Raw genomic sequence first — 16822 nt, 5'->3', positions numbered from 1 at the left:
AAATTTGATTAAAAGTTCTAGACTTGACAAAATTATCATCAGAGATGAATTCATGGCTAGCATATTCTACCATATCATCAGAGATGAATTCATGGCTAGCATATTCTACCATAGGGTCTAATTCTTTCCCTCTATAATCTTCAATAGTTAACTCAAGACTAGGCATAGGGGGTTCTTGAGGATTTCCTTCCTCCAATTTTATTGTAGTAATGAAACCTCCCCCTTGGAATCCTAGCTATTCCACCTACTCCCTAGTGAGATGTTCATCTCCTATTTATAATGGGGACTAGGTGGGTGAATAGTCCTCTATTTGAGGTTTTTTTCTTTTTCTATCCTCTACCTCTTTGGCAGGGGCTCATTTGGTCTCTCCTCCAACACAATATTGGTTGACCCCATTATTTATTTTCTTTTGTCTAATGTAGCTCTTTTATTTTGAATTATATTATAGCTAGGACTTTTTTGAACAATTTCTTTCCCTAATACTACTGCAGCCTAGGGTAAAATCACAAACTTGTGTCACCCTTTTGTAAAGGAAAAGGCTAAAAAAAGTAGAACTATTCAACTTCAATGATACAAAATTGATATTATTATTTAAAATTTGAAAATAAAGTAAACTAATGAAATGTGTAGAAATTGGTCAAGTTTAGGGTTATAATTTTTAACAATTATTTGGAGTAATAATTTATATATTTTCATAATTTTTATAGCTAATTTTTTGGTTGCTTAAAAATATTGAAAATTAGGGGTCTAGTTCCTCTTACATAAAATGTTGTCCTCTTGCATTTTTCTCCACATTTTTCCATAACATCACAAAAATAAATTTAAGATTAAGATATCTATTTTGCTCCTCTATAACATATCAAAAGATGAGGTATGGTTGTTTTGGACCAAGTCTCTACTGTTACACTATGAGCCACTTTTTAGGCATAAAAATGAGAAATATAGGTGATTTTCAAGGAAAAAAATATTTTTCTATTTTTTAGAAGGTTATAACGGTCCTTAGGTTCATTAGGTTAAGTTTTAGGCATCTAGGAGTTAAGATGTCAAAAATTGCAAAAAATTGCAAAAGTTGTCAACACAGAATTGCAAAAATGCTAACAAATTTGCAGGAGTTTGGGAATTGGTGAACGGTTGAGCATTATGAAATAATTTATTTTATTTTTTCCAAACCTTTTCCAAGTTTTAGAATTTAAATCAAGTGAAAAATGTAAAAATTGCACTTTTTGTGCAAAGTTGCATTATTGAAAGTTGTAAAAGTTGCTCAAATTTGCAACTTAGTGGAAAAAGGGTCATGGGATCAAATTTTCTATTCTATTAGCTCCATGTGGCCAGGTAAACCCTATCCCTAACCTCATCCTATCCCATTTAGCACTTGAACATTCTTAGGTATGCTGAACCAGAACATCCCTAAAGGTCACTAAATGCCATAGGGTTGCGATCTTTGACAGTGCATATCTCAGAGCTCATACGAGGTATGGGTGCAATTCTTGTTCCTTTAGGACTATGATGTGGAAACCTAAAATAACCTCTCTCTCTCTTTGGAGATCATACTCCATTTTGATTTTGTTCTGCCATCTAAGGTAATGATGAAACTTGTAGTGTTGGCCAGTACAAAGTTGTCAACTGGAAAATCTCTCTCATCTTTTGTCGTGGGATCAAACTATCTACTCTGTTAGCTCTGAGTGGCTAGGTAAACCCTATCCCCAACCTCATCCCATCCTATTTAGTGATCAAACATTCTCGGGCATGCTAAACCAAAATGTCCCTAAGGGTCAGTAAATGCCATAGGGCTGTGATCTTTGATGGGGCATATCTCAGAGCTCGTGTTGGGTATGGATGCAATTCTAATTTCTATAGGACCATGTTGTAGAGACCTACAATAAATTCTCTCACTTTTTAGAGATCATACTCCATTTTGATTTTTCAATGCCATCTCGAGTGATGTTAAAACTTGTAGTGTTGGCTAGTACAAAGTTGCCAACTACCAAATCTCTCTCACCTTTCGTCATGGGATCAAACTATCTACTCCATTAGCTCTAGATAGCTTGGTAAACCCTATCCCCAACCTTTTCCTATCCCATTCAAAACTCGAACATTCTTAGGCATGCCAAACCAGAATGTCCCTAAGGGTCACTAAATGCTATGAGTTGTGATCTTTGACAGGGTATATCTCAAAGCTCATGCAAGGTATGGATGTGATTCTACTTCATATAGTACCATGTTGTGGAAACCTATAGTAACCTCTCTCACTTTTTGGAGATCTTACTCTATTTTGATTTTATGATGCTATCTTGGGTGATGCTAAAACTTGTAGTGTTGGCTAGTACAAAGTTGCCAACTACCAAATCTCTCTCACCTTTCCTCCTGGGATCAAACTATTTGTTCCATTAGCTTCGGGTGGCTAGGTAAACATTAGCCCCAACCTCTTCCCATCCCATTGAGTGCTCATATGTTCTAGAGCATGCTGAATTGGAATGTCCCTAACAAAAATAATGACACATTAAGGGGCTTACAAGAGTTCATAAGTTTCTATTTATCTCCCCCACATTGAAAATATCATGGAGAAAAAATGGTGTGATGTGTAGAAGGATAAGATTATAAAGGGCTCATAACTTTTACTCCTCGTCATAACTCATGATCTTAAGGGTTTATTAGAGGTAGGCTTAATATGGCACATATTCTAATGTACCATAGGCTTATAAGATTATTTCAAAACTATCAAAGGAATTATACAGATCACTATTTTGCATCATTATGAGGGTTTAAGAAGGAATAATCAATGCAACACTATTTTGCATCTCTATAGAGACAATGTTAATGATAATCAATGCATAAGGTAAGGAAATTACGAAGGAATGAGATCAAAGGAAAATATTCAAGGAAACAATAGTGAGTGTGATGAAAAAAATTTTAAACCTTTGTAGTAGTTAGATATTTTCTTCATTAATGTTTCATTAAATCTTGAGAATCCTATTACATACACCCTATTTTTCAAAGTGCTAGGATCAACATAAGTGTAGCATTAAAATCATTAATCCAATTTTGGGGTGGAAGTTGGGGAATTTTGTGGGAGCATTTTTGTCCAATTCTCATTAAAAAAATGTGATGTCATCTTTTCCACTCACATTAGGGCTAAAGGTGGGTTGTATTTAGCATAGTGAAATGCCAAGATAGTCTAGATTCAAAGAACTAGGAACTAGTTGCATCATAATTGTCTCAACATGATGCTATAAAAGTATTCCTCTTCAAAGTTCTTCGTCTCCATAATTGAAACAAGTCTAAGTCCACAAGTTTTTATGGGATGGATCATATTGTTGTTTCTGGGATAATATTTTTATATGCCCAAACATAATAAATGAATGATAATAGGTCTTTGCATTTAGATAAGGAATTAGAAGTTGAATTTCTCTATCTTGCCTTTAATTAGTTCAAAATTGATTTCATTTGTTTCTATTGATTTTGTAGCACATTTGAATTGTGGTTAACTTTTTCAAAGTAATTTTTACCATTTGGCAACACATATAAATACTTTACAATTCTTTAAAAAATGATGAAAAACTATTGATGACTAGACCTACCATATAAATTTTATATATTAGTTTGTTAACAACAAGGAATCATTTTCTTTAATGTTTCATCCTAATAAGTTGTTTTAGAAATCACATATTGTTAAATTGATTGCTTTATTATTTGTTTCCCTTCCAATAACGTACAAAAAGGTAGTATCAATACTAAATAGAATAAAACTAAAACAAATACTTGTGTGTAATTTTAATCATTTTATAATCATAAGAAAGTGTTACTTATATATATTTAGTTGGTCACATTTATTTGGATTGGTTAATGGATTCATGTTGAGCTTCCAATTGTTGACTGATAACCATCAAATGAGACCAAGCTAATTAAAATTTTGTTGGGGATAATTTTGGAGGACTTTATGACATTTTTGACACTCCCATCCCCAACTAAATATGGAAAAATATGGAAAAGATGACATGATATTGGGTTGAAGTAAAATCTCAAGAAGTGATGCACTTAATGAACCATAAGAAACCTACATGTACATTCCCCAACTTATAATGAATGGTTGGATATAAAGGCTCCATACACTGGCCCAAAAATGGAAGCCAAGGATGTAATCGTCCATGTATTGGCACAATCTCCTTGCAAGGATCTCAAGTATCTACTGCTATTATTAATTTGGGCATCACTATATGATCCAGAATGTTATGAAGTACTAAAGCATGTAGTAACTTCTCCTATGTCTCTAGGAAATGTAGCATAGGTTCAAGTTCCCTTGGCTCCTAGGAATTTGTAGTAGCTATTCTCAGTACTATAAGATTAACTTCAATGAAGAGTTGAGTGTAAGGAGTTGAAGAAGCAAGTTCTTCTCCTATGTAAATGCCAAAATCATGAGGCTTATTCCCTTGCATAACCCTTTGCCATAATGACATTACCTCTAGACTATGCAAAGGATGTTGAGGTGATTTCCAACCTTGAAACACTGTTATAAACAATGCCAGAGCTAAACATTATGCATAATAGAGAACATCTTATCTAGTGTAGTACAAGATTGAGTAATTCTATGGTGCAGGAGAACCCCATCAAACCAAGGAGTCATAAGTTCTTCTCCCATCAAAATGAATAGTTTTAAGGTCTTCTAGGCCTTTTCAAACTTGCTTTTAGCATGTTTGGTTGTTTTTAGGCTTTCTTGCATTTAGACCCTATTGTGTGAACCCTTGAACAACTTTGGTATTTCTATAAATCGATTGATTCATGGGGTCACAAGGGTCTAGTAGTCTCCTAGGGTTTTGTTAGAAGTCATAGGAGGTGTTAGGATCTTTAGAAGTCTTTCTAAAGTCATAAAAAGAAAAATAAGTTGCATAACTAGGGTAATTATGCAACATTTACGCAATAATATGTATTTTTGTTTGTAATGGCTCCCTCCAATAGTCACAACCTTTGAAAATAAGTTGAACCAATTGGAGGAAGGCCTTCATAAGCACTCATAGGTGGGTGGAAGACATAGATTGTACTTTTTCTTTGAAATCAATAAAGAAACCATCATTTTTCCTTCAAAAAGACTACTTTTTCATGCATTGTACAGACTATATAGATTAGGGGGCCTAAAGAGTTAGTTTTTATAGAAGCCTATAGATTCACCTTTCCAATAATTTGCTGGGAGGTTGGAGATATAAGATTTTTTGTAAAAGTTGTTTTCAAACCCTAACCACCTAGGGTTTTGGAAAAGAATGTTGATTTCTCCCATTTCCACTATTGGAAAATTTTGATTTTTGGTGGAATGGGAGGTTGTCAAATGTACATTAAGATTTTGGTGGTTTCTAGGTTGGAGCAAATGGTGGCTATATGGAATTTGCAGAAATGAGTTGGCATTACCATGTGACAACTCTGCTACATTATGGAATTTGCTAATTTGCATGCCTCAGAGTTTTAATCAATAAATGAAACTTTGGAATCTACCTTCTCTTGTCCTAACCTAATCATTGGATGCATTTTTTGGTCTTTCTCACTAGATTTTTGGTACTTCCTTTGTTAAGGTGACCTAATTGGGGCAACTAGGCATGTATAATAGTCCAGTTTTGGAAGGCTTGTAAATGGCTTCAAGACTTTCCTTTTTGGGGATATAAAAAACTCAATAAATGGTACTTGGAATGCTAATTATTTTCTAAGGTATTTTGGAAGATATGGTACTTGTTTCCTAATTTGTCTTTGGAAGGGCTAGTAGCCTGGATGTTGTATTATGAGGACAGAGTTATGAATTTCATGTTTGGGTTGCTATTTGGCCATGGTTCCTTGGTTTTAGTGTTGGGATGAACCCCTTAACATGTTGATCAACCTTATTTGTGAGAATCCACCATTCATGGGTGTGAAGCCAAGTTTACTAGTGTAAAGTTGTATTGATTAATGATGACCCCTTAGTGTTATTTTTGTGTCAAGGTGTAGAAGTTTGGTTGTATAATCTATCTTGTTGGATTGACATCAGCTTTGTGCTTATTGTACCCTAACCTCTGCATCATTCTACCTATAAAATTATATCTTCTATAAGGTACAACATTGACCAATTGTGCAAGAAATATATGCAATGGAATACATGTGAGTGCCCATTACAATTAGTATTCTATGATGGCAGATCTAACATATGGAATTAATGAAACCTTGAGAATATTATTAGGCTTTACATCATAACTAAACCTTGAGAATCCTATTAGGCTCTACATCATAACTAAACCTTGGAATTAATGTAATGTATTGTTTTTAGTTTTAGATTTGTTATATGTTTGTAATAATAATTTATGATAAATGTTTAGATGCATAACATAGAAGGCAGGCTTTAAACATGAACAAGAAGATCATAAATCAATATGACAATGACATGAATTGCAAATGATAAATTTTTGGCATTAACACTAATAAATTGTATTAATGATCAATATTGTATCAAAAATTCAAACTAATTAGGTATTGAATTAAGCTTGATAAACAAATTATAGAGAAGGAAAAATTTTAATATGAACAAGATCATAAATCATATGATGATGACATATTGGAAATGATAAACTTATGCTTAAACAGTGATAAAGTTTATTGTTAATCAATATTCTATCAAAGTTTCGAACTAATTAGGTATTGAATTTAATGTCATACATGAACCTATCTAATTTAATGCCATACATGAACAAACATATAATATAAAATGATAACCAATAATTTCATGTACATTAACAAACACATAATATATTATGATAACCAATAATGCCATACATGAACAAACATATCATATATTAACCACTAATGTCATGCATCAAACAAATGTCATACATCAAATATAAAATGTCATATACATCAAATCTATATCAAATATGTCCACTGACATAAAATCCAACATATATGTCCATTGATGCCTATGCATGTGCATGTCTATCAACTATACCTTCTCCTTCCCACAAGGGGAATGAAACAAATCTCTAAAAGCCTTCTGTTGTCGTGTGGAGGGAGATGGTGGTGATGATGGGGTCCTCCTCACACACTCGCTTGTCCTCCTTTTGAGGTTGATAAAAAAAAAGTAGATATGAATCAATAATTATTATACATTGAAATCAAATATATGTACACACAAAATTAATTATTTTCTTACTGCCATCATATAGTTGCTCTACAAGTCCACTTTGAAGGCTCGTGGACAATCAAGTGTGACAAGACCCTACAAAAATTGAATCAATATAATCACTTATAAATAGCATTAGAAATTTTAATACTAACTATTATAAACAACAAATAAAACTAAGAAAATTCTTTCATACCTCAGTCAATGGCTATGAACTAGCCATAGTTGTAGCCACTACATGATCGATAGACTATTGGAGATGATGAGTCTCTGATGTCAAGAGTTTCATGGCATACAATACACATTAATGCAACATGAAACATGAAACAAATATTATCAAATGAATTAAATTAACATGAAACAAATGTACCTCTATTAAGCTCATGTCACGTGTAGGCTTGGAGTCTGTAGTGAATGTCGATGGTTGTGTAGAGAACTGATGCACATGCATAAATTTTTTATCAATCCTTCATTTGATTAGTTAGTGAATATATGTATTCATTTAAATGATTAAATAGATACATACCTCTAGACTCATTGAGGGGACAAAAAATGGGGCTGAGGGATCACTACTAAGCCCGCCAACACTCTGACCCTAAATTTTGAACAATGTCAATACATGCTAATTAATTAGTCATTCACTATACATATGAAATGTGATCAAATTAGTTTATTATAATTTTAATTTACCTATGTGTCAATGCCAAATGTCTTATTCAGGAATTGATCAGTTACTAGCCCATCATATGCACCATCTTCAACATGACTGCCAAATGTGCATAAGGATCTGCATGATGTGCACACGTGACCATGATGTGCAAAGAGCTCCTCCTCAACTAATGGACTCATACAATGAATGAGGGTCTATGTCAAAGCTTTAATAGTCCCTAGAGTGTTGGTCTCTACATGTTCCTTCACAACTAAAGGAATAGTCACATGCTCACCCTGTGGCTTGACCATAGGTGCCCTAACTACTTTAGGGTCATGACGTGCCCTCGGCCTCTCAAATGATGAGCCGCCACCTCTACCCTAAGAATCTAATATATCAAAATAATTGGGGATCTCTCCAAGGAAAAACTCACAATATAATTTCCTTAAGAAATACATGGGGACCTCATGATTATTGCAAGGAGGGGCATCAAAAACCATCCACCATCTATCCCAAAAATTGTTTCTAATAGCATCATGTATGCACTAATGGATGGGGAACTATTTATTACCCTCTTTAACAGTATTTTGTTCACCAATTTTTCTAAATAATGCACATATTCTACCTTTTGGTACATCTTTTTTTTAACATATTGATATGATAATTTATTTGCATATCTTTTTTTGTTCATCCCCCTTAACCCACCAAACATCTAATTGACCACTAATAGAAGCTATGTGGGTCTTAATGGATTCGAGGGACGATGCCAATTGAGCTCTCATTGGATTGTTTTATCCACATTGTTTCAACTAACCAATGAGTCCTTCTAATTCATTTTTTCCTCTTTCTATTTCATTTATTATATTTTCTTGTGTGCTAGGAGGTCTTGCAATTGGTTCAGGCTACAAAATTTGTTGTTCTTCTTTTGGAGGGTTTTGGTTTTGATTTTCTTGAGGGTTTTCATTTTGATGTTGTTGAGGGTTTTGACCTCTTGGGGAGTTTTTAGTTCATTATTGACATATCCTAATAAGAAATCAATTGAAATCTAAATGAATACACAAATTTAAAGAAAAATTGTAAAAAACCTACAAAACAATATTAAAAACATATCAAACAATGCAAAAAGAAATTTAGATAACATATGGTGTGCTCGTAATCTCAAACTTTGATAGCAAGAAGGCATATTGGCAAGGCGGGTGGTGAAAAACTTGATTTGTTACAATCTACATACACATTGCAGTGAGGAGAACTAGGAAAAATGAGTGAAAATGATTGGGCTATAGGTATGCAGCCCATTTATAATATTTTTTCTTTTTACAAAGCACATAAATGCTATAACATGTGTGCACTATTGAAAATTGAAAAAAAACAATGTGTCACCTTTTTGGTACCACAACTTGGTGCACTTACCCTATAGCCAATTACAAATTTCAAATTGAGCCCAAGTGTGTACTCAGTGCACCTTGCCTGACCTTATCCTTCCTAAAAAAGTATTCTTTTTCCATCCTTGGTAAATCAATGGTCTCATGATAATTTGAGGGTGATTCCAAACCAAAAACTTCTCGAAATTCTTTAGCATTTATCCTTATTAGGCATTCCCCATCTATTCTTCTTACTATCCTAGTTTTTTTCTCATAATTTTGAGCAATGGCTATGAGTAGGTCAAAATCCATGGAAACACTAGGGACCACTAGTTTTCCCAAATCAATATTCTAGATATTTCCATGGGGAGAAAAATGTTTTCTTTTCAAAAACCACTTCTTAAAAATATGGAGCCCTATTTCAAAAGTAGTGGCATCCCTAACCCAATTTCCTTTGTCATATAAGCCATCCATAGTCTTAAGCCTAGGGTACATAGGAACTAGCTTTTTCATTTGGGAAAATTTAGTTGTAGACTCAGTTAATTTTTCTAGGATGTCATCAGGTATATTTATACTTGTATAATCTACCTTCTCCTAGAAAACACTCTTTGGAGGCATGTTTAACAATGATGCGAAATACTAGAAATTCTTACTATTTAATGGATTAGGATACTTACTTGGCTTTTTGTTACTCTTTTATTGAAATTGTATGAAAATAGTGGATATTTAAAATTCTTTTGTACTTAAATTAGGTGAGGAATAGCTTTGCACAGGCCCTTTGCTCTCTAGAAGTCTAAAAATTGTTTGCATGGAGAAGAATTGATGAAATCTTGCAATATATCCTTGGTCCTACTTCACACAAGGAGCCTTAATTTTCATAAATGGACTCTAAGGAAAAAATAGGGTGGCACCACCTTCTAAATTAAAAATCAAGCTATCAATTCTAAAAAACCTGATGATCTAAGAACAAAATCGTTAGTGAGTCAGTTTCAATAGGCTAGATTGGCAATCAACCCAATCAAATTTATCCACATAGGACTTTTTTCACTATTGGTAAGTTACATTGGACCCACTACCACTCGTGGAAATGTGTCGCACTCTTGCTAAGTTGGTATGCATAAACATCAGACAACTCCTAATAGCAACATAGTGAATGCCATTGATGCAACCTCAATTGGATGGCAATCATATCATGATTGTTTTATTGAAACTATGGTGGTTCCTTCTATTCTTTCCTTTGGTCACTATGTCGCATGCACTAAAGATCAAGCAAGTTTCTATAATGACATAGCACCCACCAACAATGAAGGTTATATTTGACAACACTGATCAACCAACATCCTTTTTTGAGTGTTAATCCATAGTGGCACATGACATAATACCATCCTACCATGTTGGCAAGGCCTTTTATGACAAGTAGTCTTTTCTTAGTGCTTCTTTTTGAAGCTAGGTCCCATCACCTTCTCTTTTCATGGGAGGTCACAATGTCGTGACTAGTGAAATTCTTATAAATTTTGGTGGCGATATAGCAACCACCATAGTTTTCAAAGAACTCTGGTGTTGTAAGTTATCAACACATTCTTTTTGCGATACATCCTTTATTGCACCTGACACTTCTAACATTCCATCATGCTAATGAGGCCTATTTATGACCAATTAAAGTCATGACACCTATTTCTTTGTTTGGCCTTGCCATGTTTCTCTTTTGTGAGAGGTCACCGTGTTGCAACTGGTAAAAACCTTGTGAATTTCGATGATGACATAGCAACCACCATTGATCCTAAAAGAATCGAAAGATGCAAGAAATGCTCTTTAAAACCAAACTCATTTAACTAGATCCCATGTGTATTAATGCTTGGTCGCCATGTCGCATGCAATCAAATGAATGCAAGTTTTTATAATAACAAGGTTACCACTGTAGATCTCAAAAGATTAGATGATAAAGAAAATTTTGAGAGATTAAGGAACAAAATGAAAAATCTTTTAAAAGTTCACAAAAAAGTATATAATTTTCCAAAATGATTTTCCAGCTCAATTTATAAGGTGAAAATGTATGACCTAAAGGGCTTACTTAGGGCATGAATTTTATTTTAATTAGGGTTTTTCTTAAGGTTAATTAGTTTGAAAGAGACCAAACCCTAATTTGTAGATAGAATAAAGAAGACTCACAAAAAGACATACTCATAAAAAATTGAAGTAAAAATATGACCAATAAGGGTCAAGGTTGATCTCCATTCAAAAGGACAAAATCTTTCTGGGTTTTCTCCATCTCAACAATTCAAGTCTAAAACAGGTTGCAAAATTCCATGAAAGTGTACATATGCATTAGAAATCAGCATTTTGTAGATTCAAGCTGAATATTTATGTTTTATCTATTTCAATATTTAAGCACATACCCCTCAAAATAGAAAGACCATTGAGCCCCCTTTCTCCCTATTCTCCATCACATGATCTATTTATATATTGATCACTTTCCTATACTTAATCAATTTAGATCATTACTTTTGGAAATTAGGGTTAAGAAAGGGAAAACCTTATTAATATCTATTTTCTTTCTATTTATTTTGGTGAACCCAACACACTTAGCCTCCTTTCTTTTTTGGAAATAGATGCCCTATTTTATTTTGTAGTGTTATATTTAATTTCATAATTGTTAGGTCTTTTCTTGCATTTAGATTAGATTTAGTTTATGCTCTTTCTTTTTAACATTCAAAAATACAAAAAAAAAAGAATATTACCAAATTTTCTTTCAAAATTTAAAAACATTTCTTGCATTTCATTTACTACAAAGATTACTAATATGATTTGGTTTATGTTTATGTTCCTTATTACCCATCTCTTAGCATCTCTTTACCATACTTATGAGATTTATGAGACTGTCATTCATTTTATTCTTGCTTGTGCTTTTGTGCATTTAACCAATTCTAGTTTGTCTACATTTAAAATTTTAATTAAAGATTTATGTGGTATACTTATTGATATTTTGGATTATTTTAAGTATTTGGTAGATGCTACACCATCTCCTAATCTTCCTAATCCGAATCCTATTATTATTAATTTGATGATTAGTTCTCCATCTGTTAATCATTGTTCTTCCCATTCTTATGATGGTATTCAAGCTATAGTTTAGGATATAGATGTGCAAGATTTGTTTCACTTACCTTATCCTTTGCTTCATAATGATATTAAAGGAAAGGGTAAATATATTCCCTCCAAACCTATTATTCCATCTTATACAACCTTTTCTCATGAGCATGATAAATAGTCATCTCTTGTAGAAGATTTATGTGATGTGCACACTACATGATATAATATGATCACTAAATAAAGTTTTAAAGGTTTAGGACTTGGAGTTAATGAGAATTGTATTAAGTATCTTGTTCATATACCCTCTAAACAAGATTTTCATGGTGTTGATTGTTCAAAATCGATCAAGTGAAGGAAGTGATGTTAATCATCATCCTCCTATTCATAAACTTCTCCCTATACCTACCTTGGATAACTTTGATATATGTCGAGAGGTGGCTAAATAGGTATATATTGAATTAATTAATTACAAAAAATAAATCTTTAAACCTATACTAAAAGATGCCTAATCTATGTTCAAATGTCCTTTTCATTATCATAATATGCACTTACTTGTTGATTGTAGACATTTCAAATTGTATGTTCATGAATGAGGCTCTTTGGGAATTATATCTCACTCTTGTGTAGTTTTATAATTCCTTCATAATTTTGATATAAAGGATTTCCTTCCTCCTAAAATAATATAGATCTCTTCTCCACTTGTCTCTGGACTAGGGGGCAAGAGCTGTATTTTTATCTAGTCTCCTAGAATCCATTAGGTCTTTTATTGGGTGTAATTGGTATTCTTTCCTCCTATTATTTCTATGATTTTATATTATTTTCTATTCAAGATATCTTTTCTAAGACATTTATTTTGCAAAGGTATCCCTTGTCTTCCTCCCTTTGGGGCAAGGCTCTTCCTTCTTTCTCTTTGTCTAGGGAACTACTTTCTTTAGCTTAGTGGCACTTATTTATATTGCAATATTATTTCTTCATACTAATAGATGCTTTGACTATGGATAATCATTTTATAAGATTTTGGTGACCTAGTTCATCACCTTTTCTTTGTGTTACAAATTATGTTCTTTATAAACTCTTACCTTTGTTTTGGTGTTAGAATTGTTTTCCTCATTCCAAAGATTCATCTTATTTGTAGGGGGCTTGATTATTGAATGTTTGTTTCCATTTGTTTTGAAAGATGATATTTTATCTAAAAGCACTCCTCTATGGTGGGGATCTTTTTGATAAGATAATTTTCTTTGAGGATCCTTGTTTTTTCATAAGTGACATATCCTTTTCACTATTATCTATGTTCTCAGTTGTAAAGATCAATATCCCTTGCTAAGAATATGGTATACATTTTTGTTAAATAGGATATCTCCTTTCCTTGTGAAGTAAGTATCCTCTTCTTCTTCCTTATCATTTGTAGTAGATAGCCATGATAAGGAGGGGGGCATATATAGGGTCTCCCTTGTACTATATTTTTAATTTTATTTGCTAAATCTTGGAAGGTAATGGACATAAGTTGCTAAATCCTAAAGAGACATACATTTTTCATTATATATATATGTGTGTGTGTGTGTGTGTGTGTGTGTGTGTGTGTGTGTGTATGTATGTATGCTAAATCTTGGAAGGTAATGCACAAAATTTGCTAAATACTAAAGAGACACATTGCTAAATCCTCTAAAGTTAATGCATAGAAGTTTCTAAATCCTAAAGAGATGCACATTTTTCAAATTTTTCAATATGCTAAATGTTCCAAAGGTAATGCACATAGGTTTCTAAATCCTAAAAAGACATGAATTTCATATTCATAGTGATACAAGAAGGTGGATCTATGGGTATTCTAGAAGTTGTCTGAAGATGCATTACAATTAAAAACATAGTTTAAGGGTGAACTATCTTATTTGGCCACCTATTTGGTTCTCCCTCTCTTTTGGTGATTCATGGTAAGGTGCATCTTACTAGGTTAGGTAATCACTTCTTCTTTTCTCTCTTTTTGATTTCATACTAGTAGGATTGGATCATGAAGCTATGCTATTTATAGTGTTTTAGTTGCCTTTCTCAAGTAAGGAAGCCTTCTTCCCTCATTTTGATATCGATGATTCATAGGCACATCTACAATCTATCCACCATCCAATGTCCATCACACACAAATGACTATCTACTTACTATAAGAAATTAACTACTTTTCATAAGGATATTTTATCAACCATTGTATCATTCAATCACTCAAGTTCTCCTTTGAAGATCAAGGATTGAAGCATTCAAGTCTTTGAAGGCATTTGGTTCAAGAATTCAAGATTCATCATTTAAAACCGTGGATCTATCCATCATGGTGGTGTGATATTCCTTCAAGATATTTTATTCATCTTTAAGATTTATTAATTCTTCTATCAAGGTATATTCTAAACATGCAATCATGGAGGTTATGATTTACATTTGCTAATGTTATGTTCAAGCTTCCATATCAATGTTAATCTTAGATTAGTCTTGACATATGAGTGTTTATATGCTTAAGTCATTTACAAGATAGAACTTAGTTCATGCCAAACAAGTAATGCATGATGAGCATAACATGTCATATGGTGCATGTTGAGTGAGATACTTAGTATCTATCAAGTAAATAGTTAGTGTTGAGTAGATGAATGATGCCAAGTGATTCAAATATTGAGTGATCAATGATGCCAAGTCATTCAAATTTTGAGTTATAGTATTGAAGTTGTAGTTGATGTTGAGCATCAAGGACTTCAAGTTTTGAGTAATAAATTTTTGACATACTCTTTCTAATGGCACAAACTACTATGTAAACTATTTTGGAGCTTACTTAAGGATTGTTTTATTATACTAGAAGATAACAATGAATCTTAAATATAAATCCCTATATAAAGTACATGCAACCAATAGAAAAAAGGGAAGGATTAAACAACATATGGGTGAATCATAATTACTAATTCATAGTTAACCCTAAGTAAAAAATATCTTTATAAGGAGGGTAAACCTTAATATAGATGGAGTAAGTAGATGAGAAGAGAGAGAATTTTGCACATGTAAACAAAGAATTCATGTGGGCTAAGGTGTTGGAAAGAGATATATTATATTATTAGTTAGAGGAGAACAAAGGAAAGAAGTTAGAGCATAGAAGAGATAAATTTAATCAAAGGAAGATCAAGAATACATGCAAAGGGGTGATCTATTATCTAGTAGCAGAATGCTAACTATAGGATCATTGCTGAGACATTATAATAGGTAAATTAGTTAAATCTCTTTACAAAGTAGTCCTAATATGCTGTGATAAATCCTTTAATAAGGCCCTTACTTCATTTCAAGTTGAAGTAATTTTACCAATCACACTTCTAATTGGGATATTGAAATCCTTTAAGAAGGTAAGATCTAAAAATCTTGTGAGCCTTTAATAGGGTAGACCTTTCACAAGGTAGATCATGACCCACGATCAAACATTGTAACCTTCATTAGATACACTTTACAACTATAATAGAGAAGATTTGTGGGTGTCATCCCCACCCAATTTTACCCTCTCATTGGAGGGTTTTTAGGTAATCATATCTTGTGTCATATGTGCAAATGTTTATTTATTTTAATGCTATGGATGTATATTCTTAATTTGTTATTTCAGTTTACATACACAATTGTGAGATGGATGTATGATGAATAATGTTATGGTTTAATTTTTGAAGTGCTGATTCACCCCCCCACCCTCTTAGAGTTTAATTTTCCCATATTATATGTCCAATAATTGCTATCAAAGCCTTCTTCTCTAGAGAGGAATGCTTTGTAGCTTTGAGGGAAGATCTTGGAGATGAAGGTCTACAAGTTGGGAAAGACTATTGAGAACTAGAAGATTAAAATATAGCCTACCCTACATTAGTTGAATGATTCAAGAGATGATTTGAAGTTGTCATTGAAGAGAAGGGAAGAGATAGCTATTGAAGAGAATGAAACACACTACAAGGAGATTAACACCATTGTACTATTTATAGAAGGAAACTCAATAAAAAAATTTAAAATAGTTGTAGATCTAATGGAAAAGAATGCAACCCTAGGTGAAGAGGTCATAAATATTAAGGTAGAACAAGAAGTCAAATCAATATTGCTATGTGAGGTGATTGAGTAGAAAAAGAAAGCTAAAGAGGATAAATTCATGATTGAAGATGACAAAAAGATATTGGCCAATGAACTAGAAGAGAAGACATTAGAATTTAAAAGGATTCCTAGCATGTCATTGGAGACAATGAATTAGGTCATGATTCCCAATCATGGACTGAATGGAAAAGCTATTGAAATCACAACCCTCAAATTTTAGGATGAACAACTGAGAAATGATCTAAAAAGAGAAGAAGAATTTGTCTATAGTTTCAATAGACCTAGTGAAGCCATCAAGTATTTTAAGCAATTGATGAGATCTCTTAGATCCAATAGTGATAATACTAGATTGGGTTACACTAGTACTAAAGAAGGAGAATCATGTAAGAGTGGTGAACAAAGGAATAATCATGCTAAGAACTCCAAGCCTACTTGTCATAATTGTTTAAAATTAGGACATACTATTAATGTTTGTAGGAGAAAGACTACAAATCAAAATCCTAAGAAAAAGTTCAT

Source organism: Cupressus sempervirens, chromosome 1 (genome assembly GCF_028749045.1).
Source record: "Cupressus sempervirens isolate cs-2001-9-10 chromosome 1, ASM2874904v1, whole genome shotgun sequence".
Lineage (NCBI taxonomy): Eukaryota > Viridiplantae > Streptophyta > Pinopsida > Cupressales > Cupressaceae > Cupressus > Cupressus sempervirens.
Note: the sequence above shows the minus strand (reverse complement) of the source record.